This window comes from Mustelus asterias, chromosome 9 (assembly GCF_964213995.1).
Source record: "Mustelus asterias chromosome 9, sMusAst1.hap1.1, whole genome shotgun sequence".
NCBI classification, from domain to species: domain Eukaryota; kingdom Metazoa; phylum Chordata; class Chondrichthyes; order Carcharhiniformes; family Triakidae; genus Mustelus; species Mustelus asterias.
Genome location: NC_135809.1, coordinates 117,863,086 through 117,873,717, shown reverse-complemented (window position 1 = coordinate 117,873,717; position 10,632 = coordinate 117,863,086). Strand labels below are relative to the sequence as shown.

General features: G+C 44.6%; 1 non-coding gene across 1 annotated transcript; it reads right to left on the bottom strand.

Annotated features, from left to right (window-relative positions):
• Positions 1-1,402: 1,402 nt before the first annotated feature.
• On the bottom strand, positions 1,403-1,484 carry trnam-cau (transfer RNA methionine (anticodon CAU)). Its single transcript has one exon. It is a non-coding gene; the product is annotated as a tRNA-Met (tRNA).
• Between the last annotated feature and the right edge of the window lie 9,148 nt (positions 1,485-10,632).

The window sequence follows — 10,632 nt, the reverse complement described above, 5'->3', positions numbered from 1 at the left end:
GTAAACACACATTAGCTGGAATTCTCTGACCTCGCCTGCGGCTGGGATTCTCTGCTCCCGCCGCAGTGAATGGAGTTTTGGCAGTGGTGGCAGGGTGTACAAGATCAGAGAATTCCAGCCATTTTTTAACTCGAACAGCAACAACACAGAAAGCGAATCTACTTATATAAAAAAAGCTGCACTTTCTCCAAAACAAAGTCAATGGAAGCAGATAATGAGTATCCAATCTGATACTCTCATGTTGACAAAAACGTCCCATGCCACTATTTTGAAGACTAAGGCACTTGCTTCTACCCATTGTCCTGACCAATATTTATTCCTCAACCAACATTACTAAAGCAGATTATCTGATACTCCTTCGTGAGATCTTGCCATACACTAATAGCTGCAGTGCTAACTATATTTGCAATAGTGACTATCGTTCAAAAATACTTAATTGGCTATGAAGCACTTTGGGACATCTTGAGATGATGATTGGTGCTATATAAATGCAATTTATTTTTACTTTTCTTTTGAAATAAGTTTGGAGAGATGGGCAACTGGAAAATTACTCCACCTGACAATCTCTCCTTCAACCAACCCTCCTGTTTTTGATTCCTCGGCAGTGGCACTCTTCAATTATTGCTCATCTATATAAATGTATCCATTTCCCTTGAAATAGTCATCTGACCAATATAGACAGTTGTAATTGTTCAATCATAGAATCAGAATCATAGAATTCCTACAGTGCAAATTAGGCCATTTGGCCATTGAGTCTGCACTGACTCTCTGATAAAGTATCTTACACAGGCCCTTTCCCCCGTCCTATCCCTGTAAACCCACACATTTATCTTGGCTAATCCATCTAACCTACACACCTTGGGACACTAAGGGGCAATTTAGCCTGACCAATCCACCTAACCTGCAGATCTTTGGACTGTGGGAGGAAACCAGAGCAGCTGGAGGAAATCCACACGGGCACGGAGGGAATGTGCAAACTCCACTCAGACAGTCACCCAAGGCCGAAATTGAACCCAGGTCCTGGCACTCTGAGGCAGCAGTGCTAACCACTTTTCCGCTGTGCTGCCCTAGATACAAAGTGGCTTCAAGAGGCTTTCTCAACTCAACATTTCAAGTCATCGTTGGCACAGTGGTTAGCACTGCTGCCAACAGCGCCAGGGACGCTTCCCGACTTGGGTCACTGACTGTGTGGAATCTGCACATTCTCCCCGTGTCTGTGTGGGTTCCCTCCGTATGCTCTGGTTTCCTTCTACTGTCCAAAAGATGTGCATTGGCCGTGCTAAATTCTCCCTCGGTGTAACCAAACAGGTGCTGGAAAGTGACGACGAGGGGATTTTTGCAGTAACTTAATTGCAGTGTTGTTGCAAGCCTACTTGTGACACTAATAAATAAACTTTAAAACTGCTGCGAGCAGGGTTCAAACCTGTGCAGGAAAACCCCATTGGATTATGAGTCCAATGTCTTAACCACTTGGCCATCGCAGCAATAGTAAGTTGCAAAAGATGAATGCAATGTAGATAATCGTTGTCTCCAAATTATTTTTCTTGAATGGCTTTGCCATTAATATCATTCGCTTCCAACAGTCAATTATAATGTTGGAATGTTACTGTGAATTTGGGTTCCCTTCCATCTGTTGAAATTAACATTGATTTACATGAATCAACTGAGGCACAATGATGCAAAGCAAGCTCTTTATGTAAATAGCTATTCATTTTCGATGGAGTTCAGATATTACCTGACATTGGAGCACATGCCAATATAGCCAATCACCAGCAGACTCTAGCCCCCTCCATAGCCCGAGACTTGAGGGAATGACTCTGGAATTCATGCACTGTGAAATTAATGCATTTTGTGATTGGGGAGTGCCTTTTTAGCACTGCTCCAATTAAGCCCCCTCAAACTGCCCGCACACTGTATCATTGTTGCGCGACCTTAAATAAATTTGCTTGGCACAGAAATCCTTGCGAATTCCTGAGCTACCCCAATGGAATGTGCTTTGGCAGGCGTGCACTGTTCCATAATGAACCTAATGAATCTTTCAGCTGTTGAGAATTGTACACAAGATATATTTTTTATAACAGAATGAATAAAATAAGCCTGATAATGTTGTCATTTTGTAGAACCAGCAGCTGACAGAAAGAGAGAGATATATTTGCCCATGTCTTTTGACGATATCCCATGATTCATGCAAGTTGGCAACAGATCATTGCTATTTTATCATCCATTATTTCCAATCCATTACCAGCCTTTGGCACTCTGTTCTGAAGCAACAATGAATTTTTTTTCCCCTGTGCTTGTGTGGTTCATGTTTCATTTTTCTTGGCTCCTTTTTCTCGTTTCTTCTTTGCGTGTTAGGACTTTATGTAGTTACAACTGTTTGTTGTGTAAATGCTGCACACACAAAAAAAAAGCTTTTTCAAAACAAAATCTGTAAAGACCTGAACCGGCCCAATGTTTCGAAGACAGCTTTTTTTCAAATCCTTCTCTTTCAATCCAGTCTTCAGCACTGTGGTGGAATGTACACACACACTGGGCGGAATTCTCCCATGCCCCTGCGGGCAGGATCCATGGTAGCCAGGGTCGGGGGTGGAGGGAGGTGGGGGAGAAGAATTTGGCCAAAGAGGCCCACATATCGGTTTCACTCCGGTGTGAATTTGCAGCGGGGTCTTCCGATGGGGCCCACCAGGGTGGATTGGGAATACAACTGGAAGCCGACATGAATCCGATTTGCACCCCGTTAACAAAGGCCCAACTGGAATGCTCCCCCCGCCCACCCAGTTTCCCTGTTACACCAGTCAGTCCAGAACACGTCTGGACCAAAAGTCAGGACTTATCTTTTGGGCCTTGCTCAGACCATGGACGTCCGAAGAGAAGATGCCTGTCACATTCTCCCCGTGTCTGCGTGGGTTTCCTCCGGTGCTTCGGTTTCCTCCCACAGTCCATAGATGTGCAGGTTATGTGGATTGGCCGTACCAAATTGACCCGGCGTCACAAGATGTGCAGATTAGGGGCATTAGTGGGGTAAACACGTGGGGTTATGGAGATGGGCCTGGGTGGGATTCTCTGTTGGAGAAGCAGGGCAGACTCCTTTGGCCAAATCATAGAGTCATAGAGGTTTACAGCATGGAAACAGGCCCTTCGGCCCAACTTGTCCATGCCACCCTTTTTTTTAAACCCCTCAGCTAGTCCCAATTGCCCGTGTTTGGCCCATATCCCTCTATACCCATCTTACCCATGTAACTGTCTAAACGCTTTTTATAAGTCAAAATTGTACCCGCCTCTACTACTACCTCTGGCAGCTTGTTCCAGACACTCACCACCCTCTGTATGAAAAAATAGCCCCTCTGGACCCTTTTGTACCTCTCCCCTCTCACCTTAAACCTATGCCCTCTAGTTTTAGACTCCTCTACCTTTGGGAAAGATATTGACTACCTAGCTGATCTATGCCCCTCACAATTTTATAGACCTCTATAAGATCACCCCTCAGCCTCCTACGCTCCAGAGAAAAAAGTCTCAGTCTATCCAGCCTCTCCTTATAATGCAAACGACCAAGTCCCGGTAGCATCCTAGTCAATCTTTTCTGCATTCTTTCTGCACTGTAGGGATGCCATGATTTTATGATGTTGGAGGCCAGCAGCTACCAGACCCCGACATACACGTGGATCGCATGGTGGCTGGATCTTCATACATAAAGCTCTGCTGCAAAGCAGCTCTCGGAGGTTGGGAGGTCTCCATGCAGCAGTTTAATCTTTGCTGATAATTCAGGAATTTAGGGATTAGCCATGGGCTCGCAGCATCTTCTATGGTATTTGCTCTAGTCTCGGACCTTCTTCAGGGACTCTGCTATGGTCTGGTAAGGATGCAGCGAGGGAGGGGTTGGGGGGGAGGAAGGTTTATGTGATGGTGAGAGGGTAAAGTTTAGGTGTGAGTGGGAGAGGAAGATCTGGGAAGGGGATGGGTGAAGGTATCGAGGCGTGAGAAGCTGGGCGGGAGAGAGTTTGGAGGGTGGTAGGAATAAGGGAGAGGAATGAGGAACAGGGGAGAATGGTGCAAGGGGGGGAAAGAAGGAGTTGCAAGGTGTTGGGGGGAGTCTTGTACTGTCCAGGTGAATGTGCAAGGGAGGGGTTTGTGGAGTCAATAAGTGCCTCTTCGGGAGCGGATTCAGGGTGGGCATGCCAGGAAGGAATAGTGAGTATGAGAGGGGGCAGAGGGGGATGGGAGGGTGAGGATGTGGCAGTATCAGTAAAAGGAGTGGTGAGGGTGGTTGGTGGGGGCAGAGAGGCAAACACAGACATGGGGGTGGGATGAAGGAGATTGGGAGGTCACTGTAGAAGGGTTGGGATTTTAAGGCAGGTTGTAAATGTGCAGGTTTACCCGGACATTCCTGAAGGAAAAGGGTTGGGCTGTAAGGTAATGATGGGGAGGTTGAAGGTGATGTCAGGGGGTCCACAGGGGGGAAAGGATGTCGGTGATTGGGGGAGGGGACTGAGAGGAGATCTGATTGAGAAGGTGACCACTGCCATTTCCTCAAAAGTGAAAGTGAGCAAAGCCTCGTGTGGGGGTGGCACAGGTTCAATCAGTGCGGAGACACTGGCCCACGCAGGTGGACAACTGAACAAGAATCCCAGCAGACAGTATTGCAAAAGCTCAGGACTGTCAGACAAGTCTGATGGTTAAGGAGTGCGGGAGAGTGCTTGCACAAGGCTCTGAGAGACCCTGCCATAGACATCTCCTTCCAGATACACTTGTGGTTTGTGTAGCTGAACTGCAAGTGTTGGCGACAGGCGAGAGGGTGGAGGGGGTTCCGGGTTGTTATGGTGGAGGGGGGGAGGGGGCCACCATGAGGCCTGTATATTGCTGCTGAAAGGTAACACTAGACATTATTCAGTGAGAGTGAATATATCTGCAGATAATCTAGTGACAGTGTTGCCCTGCAAACACTTCTGGTGAAACATTTTTGATTTACCTGGCCTACTACTTCTCCTAGATACCGTGGATGCTGGAATCTGAAACAAAAACAGAAAATGGACACTCTTAGCACACTTTATCATCACCATTTACATTCCCTTTGTCTTTTTATATATGCCAATTACAGCCCCCCTCACCCTGACTTGTATAAATCTTGCCTGATTTCCCTTGTCTTCAGCTCTGATGAAGGGTCATCCCGACTTGAAACGTTGGCTCTATTGTGTCTCCACAGATGCTGGCAGGCCTGCTGAGATTTTCCATCATTTTCTGTTTGTGTACTTCTTATAGATGAGGGATCAATGGGAGATAATTAGATCCTGTCTTGCTGGAGATGGTTTTTGCCTGGCACTGGTGTGTTGTGAAGTTTCATAGATTATTCATGGAGTCCTACAGTGCAAAAGGAACTGCCCATCGCAGCCCATCGAGTCTGCACCGACCACAATCCCACCCAGGCCCTATCCCCATAACCCCATGCATTTACCCCAGCTAGTCCCCCTGGCACTAAGGGACAATTTTAGCATGGCCAATCCACCTAACCCACATGTCTTTAGAGTGTGGGAGGAAACCGGAGGAAACCCATACAGACATGGGAAGAATATGCAAACTCCTTACAGACAGTGACCCAAGCCGGGAATTGAACCCAGGCCCCTGGCGCTGTGAGGCAGCAGTGTGCTAACCACTGTACCACCATGCCACTTATCAGTCTTAGCCTGAATGTTATCCAGATCTTACTGCATCCGGAAATTTTCCCTTTACAGCAAATATTCTCAAAAGTCTCCTTGGTTTAAGCAGCCTGCTCGGTAGTTAAATATAGTTTAACTAGCATGCAGCATTTTTCTTCGCTGATCATGTGCTATTTTAACATGAACAGACAAGCAGGAGTACATTTTCTTTCAAAATAAACCTTCAATTCTGAAAAGAACAAACATGATTGAAAGGCACAAACAGAACACATAGTGGGTAAGTATAGGTTAATGGCATCCTAGAGGCATTTTATTTCAACTCATGTACATTCTTGAAAAGGTTAACGTGAACCTATTCTGTTTCTTCTGCCATACACATGGATAAACTCTGCATGGATAACTTCATTTTCATCTCGAAAATGATATCGCTGTTTTAAGCCAGTATGTGGGCTTGAAGCATCAAAATTATTTGTTCTCACCATTCCTTGACAACAACAACTTATTTTTATATAGCACCTTTTAACATAATGAAGCATCCCAAGGTGCTTCACAGCAGCATTATGATATATAGTTTAACACCGAGCTGCGTACAGATATATAAGTCAGATGACCAAAAGCTTAGTCAAAGAGATCGATTTTATGAAGTGTCTTAGAGAACCATAGAATCTACAGTGCAGAAGGAGACCATTTGGCACATCGAGCCTGCATCAGCAACAATCCCACCCAGGTCCTATCCCCGTAGCCCCACATACTTATCCTCCTAATCCCCCTGACACTAAGGGGCAATTTAGCATGGCCAGTTAACCTAACCCACAAATCTTTGGACTGAGGGAGGAAACCGGAGCACCCAGAGAAAACCCACACAGACACGGGGAGAATGTGCCAACTCCACACAGACAGTGACACGAGGCCAGAATCGAACCCGAGTTTCTGGTACTGTGAGGCAGCAGTGCTAACCACTGTGCCACCGTGCTGCCCTTTTGGATCTGGACCATCTTAAAGGAAAAAAGTGAGGTAGGAGGCAGAGAAAGGGAATTCCAGAACTTGGGACCCAGGCAACTGAAGGCATGGCCACCAATAGTGGTGCAATCACGATTGGGAATGCACAAGAAACCAGGATTAAGGAGAACAGATATCTCAGAGGGTTGTGGAGTTGGAGAGGAACACAGAGATAGGGAGGGGCAAGGTCTTGTAAGAATTTGAAAATAATGATGAGAGTTTTAAAATCAAGACATTGCTTGACCAGGAACCGATGTGGATCAGTGAGACCAGGGGTGATAGGGGATCGGGACTTACTATGAGTTAAGACTCAGGCAGCAGAGTTTGGACGACTTCAGGTTTACAGAAGATAGAATGAGCTGAGATGGGACAAAGTCGGGCAATCTTACAGGGGTAGCTGCAGATAAACCATCTTAGAGATCACATCAACATGAGGTCGGAAGCTCGCCTTAGAATCATATATGACACCAAGATTGCAACCAGATTGGCTTAGTATTAAACCGTTGCCTAGAAGAGGGATAGAATCAGTAGTTAGGGAACAGGCAAAGAATATTATCCTTCACATGCTTTGTAAGAAAACTTGAGATTTTGTTTGATTTCGAAATAGTGAAATAGTTCCATGCCAGATGCTTACCCTGAATGTTGAGGAAGGTTGTTGAAGTGTTGAAATATTAAATTGCAACAGTTGAATAATCAGACCAAAACACTATCTTTTTTAGATCATTACAAACTAATTTTTGAAAGCACAACAGAAGGTTTAATGTTCCCGAGGGATGGTTCCATTAACTTTAATGATAAACGGTGTTGATTTTAACTCCTGGTAGGTTTTGGTGAGTGAGGTGGAGTGAGTGCAGTCTGACGTTTTAGGCCCGGGGCATTTTAAATGCTAGGCCTCCGGTGTGTCCCTCTGGCTGGCTGCCCACCTGATATGATGGGGAAATAGCAGCTGGTTGATGGCCTGCGGATGTGTCTCTGTGAGAAAATACCTCTGGACCTGAAATCTCGGTCTGTGAGTTCATTTTTCATTCACCCTATACTATGAGGACCAGGGCTCCAGTACCTGAAAACTCCAAAAGGCTCACTGGCAAGTGGGTAAAGTAGAGTAAAGTTTATTTATTTATCACAAGTAAGGCTCACATTAACACTGCAATGAAGTTACTGTGAAATTCCCCTGCTCGCAGGGAGGGGAGTTTTCAGAGGGGCCCTTGGGACAGCGGCTGACCTATCTTCATCCCGCGGGGAAACAATGTCAACTTTCCCCTCAGATCCAAATTAGAATCCATGTGAATTCCTGGTCTTAATGGAACCTCGATTTTTGAGGCTTCTATTTCCTGCTGGTGTGCCATAGGGAGCACTAAACCACAGCACATCATTGAAACAATGGCCAGGAGAACTTCAGGAATGGACTTGTAAGGCTGAATTTTCCATTTTAAAACCCCTTCACCACCCTGTTCCCACCTAATGGGAGAGATTCCCATTTCCCAGCTAACACTTGATGCTCAGTACTTATACAGAAATCATCAACCATGCAAACTATCTCGCAGGACAATTACCTTTTGTAAATACAGAATCAGTTAAAAAAAATTAAGATTTTCCATTTGCAGTTTATTCATTTACCAACTACTGCAGAATTTACGGAGGTTTATTGTAAATTTACATTCTATTCTAAAACAGCATAAGAGTGATTGAAATTACAGTAGATGTCAATATACCATAATATACCTGATCATTTCGGAGAATACAGAAAGTGGTCCACATAAAGTAAAAATGTAGCATATTTGCAAATGACAGTTGGCAGAAGCTGATCTCTAAATGGTTGGTGCAGCATCATTTTAAAAGCACTTACGAACAATGGAGAAAATTGTGCACCGGTAAGTGTTGGCCAATATCGTGTAAAAACTATTCAGATCTTCCTATGTTCATTTATTTAAACTAAATGGAAACTCACCAGCCTGCTTGTTGCTTGATGTCACAGTGCACCAGGCAGCATAGCAAACTGGGGCGGCATGGTGGCACTGTGGTTAGCACTGCTGCCTCACAGCGCTAGAGACCCGGGTTCGATTCCTGGCCCGGGTCACTGTCTGTGTGGAGTTTGTACGTTCTCCCCACATCTGCGTAGGTTTCCTCCCACAGTCCGAAAGACGTGCTGGTTAGGTGCATTGGCCATGCTAAATTCTCCCTCTGTGTACCCGAACAGGCACCAGAGTGTGGCGACTCGGGGATTTTCACAGTAACTTCATTACAATGTTAAAGCAAGCCTCCTTATGACACTAATAAATAAACTTTAAACTTGACAATCGAGTCATTCTAAAAGCAGAAAGACTTACATTTGTATTGTGAGTTTCATGATTTCAGTAAACCCCAAAATGCTTTCCAGGCAATGAATTGTGGTCCTTTTTGTAGTGCATGAAATGTGATAGCCAATTTGTGCATAGGAAGGTCTGTAGAAGTGCTTCCCAACATCTTTTCTGAACATTCTGGCCCTAATTTTTAGATGATACCCTCCTAGTTCTGGAACCTCCAACCAGTGGATATAGTTTATTTTTATCTACCCTGTCTTTTTCTGTTAGTATCTTGAAGACTTTGGTCAGATCACCCCTTAACCTTCTAAATTCTGGAGAAAACAGGTCAAATTTGTATAATCTCTCCTCATAATTAAACTCCTGAAGTCCAGGTGTCATTCCTAAGATGTGGTGCCCAGATTTGTTCACAGTGACTCCAAGTGGGGTGTAACCAGGGTTTTGTATAATTGCAGCATGACTCCTGCGTCTTTATACTCCAAACCTCGAGATATAAAGGCCAGATTCCAGTAGCCTTCTTCATTAATTTCTGCACCTGTTTGTAGCATTTTAAAGATCTATGCACCTGAACCCCCAAGTCCCTTTGGACATCTACTGTATTTAACTTTATACCGTCTAGAAATTACTCTGATCTATCCTTTTTTGGTCCAAAATGAATAAGCTCACACTTGATTAGATTGAAATCCATGTGCCACAGTTTTGTCCATTCACCTTGTTAATCAATATCCCTTTGTAATTTCATGCTATCATCCACAATGCCACCTATCTTTGTGTTATCAGCAAATTTAGATATATGACTCTTAATTCCTTTGTACAAATCGTTAATAAATAATGTGAACAATTGAGGTCCCAACACAGATCTTTGTGAGACACCAGTCCTCCCATCCCGCCAATTTCAGTACCTACCCATTATCCCTACTTTCTGTCACCTGCCACTCAACCCATTTCCCAGCCATGTCAGTAAATTGTCCACAATTCAGACAGCACGCTGGCACAGTGATTAACACTGCTGCCTCACAGCGCCAGGGACCTGGGTTCAATTCCAGGCTTAGGTCACTGTCTGTGTGGAGTTTGCATGTTCTCCCTCTGTCTGCATGGGTTTCCTCCGGGTGCTCCAGTTTCCTCCCACAGTCCAAAGATGTACAGGTTAGGTGAATAGGCCATGCTAAATTCTCTCACAGTATACCCAAACAGGCGCCAGAGTGTGGCAGTTAGGGGATTTTCACAGTAACTTCATTGCAGTATTGTAGCGTTAATGTAAGCCTACTTGTGACTAATAAATAAACTTTTAGTTAACAGCCTCTTGTGCAAGACTTTATCAACAGTCTTCTGGAAGTCTATATAAACATCATCCAACCTAAGAACAGATATCTACTGCAAACCGAGACCTACCGTGAATAGAACATGGAAATCTGCACCACACCTAGGAAGGCAACTGAACAAAATGGTTGCAATATGGAATCAGTTCATCGAGACCAGCCAAGGAACAACTAACTGTATGCTTCTCTGTTTTATTTTATTCGTGAACTGTAAAAATCCTAGAAGCCTATCCTCTTATTGTGCCACCTGTACTGGTGTGTGTGTGACTGGCTGAATATGCGTGACATATGAACGAATGATGGTTGGGATTTACCTATCTTTTTTGTTCAGGAAATGGTTTCAATAAACTCATCGTGTTCCTT